Source organism: Aethalodelphis obliquidens, unplaced genomic scaffold, assembly GCF_003676395.1.
Source record: "Aethalodelphis obliquidens isolate GAN/ISIS:26980383/991018 unplaced genomic scaffold, ASM367639v1 scaffold47, whole genome shotgun sequence".
Classification (NCBI taxonomy): Eukaryota; Metazoa; Chordata; class Mammalia; order Artiodactyla; family Delphinidae; genus Aethalodelphis; species Aethalodelphis obliquidens.
Genome location: NW_020837991.1, coordinates 10,683,176 through 10,684,389, shown reverse-complemented (window position 1 = coordinate 10,684,389; position 1,214 = coordinate 10,683,176). Strand labels below are relative to the sequence as shown.

At 40.6% G+C, this 1,214-nt stretch overlaps 1 pseudogene; it reads left to right on the top strand.

Moving 5' to 3' along the window:
• The first annotated feature begins 321 nt into the window (after positions 1 to 321).
• Positions 322 to 716, top strand: LOC113607239 (up-regulated during skeletal muscle growth protein 5 pseudogene; annotated as a pseudogene).
• The last annotated feature ends 498 nt before the right edge of the window (positions 717 to 1,214 follow it).

Sequence of the window (1,214 nt, the reverse complement as noted above, 5' to 3'; positions counted from 1 at the left end):
GGTACATATATACAATGGAATATTACTCAGCCATAAAAAGAAATGAAATTTGGTCATTTGTAGAGACGTGGATGGACCTAGAGACTGTCATACAGAGTGAAGTAAGTCAGAGATAGAAAAACATATATCATATATTAACGCATATATGGAATCTAGAAAAATCGTACAGGAGAACTAGTTGGCAAGGCAGAAATAGAAACACAGAGAACAAACGTATGGACACCAAGGGGGGAAAGTGGGGGTGGGGTGGTGGAATGAAATGGGTGATTGGGATTGACATATATACACTAATATGTACAAAATAGATAACTAATAAGAACCTGCTGTATAAAAAAATAAAATAAAATAAAATTCAAAAAAACAAAAAACAGGCAGCTTCTTATGGTGGGGCTAAGGTGAAGGTGTATAAGTTGAAGGACACCAGCTGCGAAGTCTGTGCATTTTGGAAGATTGAAATCATGGCAGGTCCAGAAACTGATGCCCAGTTCCAATTCACTGGTATCAAAAAATATTTCAACACTTACACTCTCTCACAGGGAGAATGAATTGTGCACTGGACACATACGAACATATTGCTTTGATAGTCTTATACTTTAAGTTAAGGTCTAAAAGAACTCCAGCTGTGAAAGCAACATAAATGGTTTCTAAACTGTACCTCATCTGTTATGCTCCCATGCCTGAAGAAGCTAATGTCAACTCATCATGTGATACTCAATTTGTACAATAAATTATGAACCTGGAAAAATAAATAGAAGAGTTAGCTGCTCAGTTATTAAAAATGGAAAACAGCTAACACTTTTTTCCAGACCACACTCTTCCAGTGGATATCTATACCCATACATAGAGCAGCAGCCCTGCTTACAAGCAACGAGCAGGTGGCCTCCAGCGGACCTCCAGAAATGGTCCACAGATGAGGAGCTCTTTCCTCCTGCTCTTGAAGATTAGAGGTTTATGAGTTGATTTGTGGCTGTAGACCCTTCCCTGAGCTCTTAACTTGCATACTTAAAGCTGAGTCTTCATAAACCAAGAGTAATAGCAAGGACAATCTCTCATTTACCCTCCACCTGGGACACTGGTCAGCCATGTGTACATACCTCACTATCTGTCATGTTCCCCAAAGCTCTGTGGTTAAGAAACTGAGCTGTAGGGCTTCCCTGGTGGTGTAGTGGTTGAGAGTCCGCCTGCCGATGCAGGGGACATGGGTTTGTGCCCCA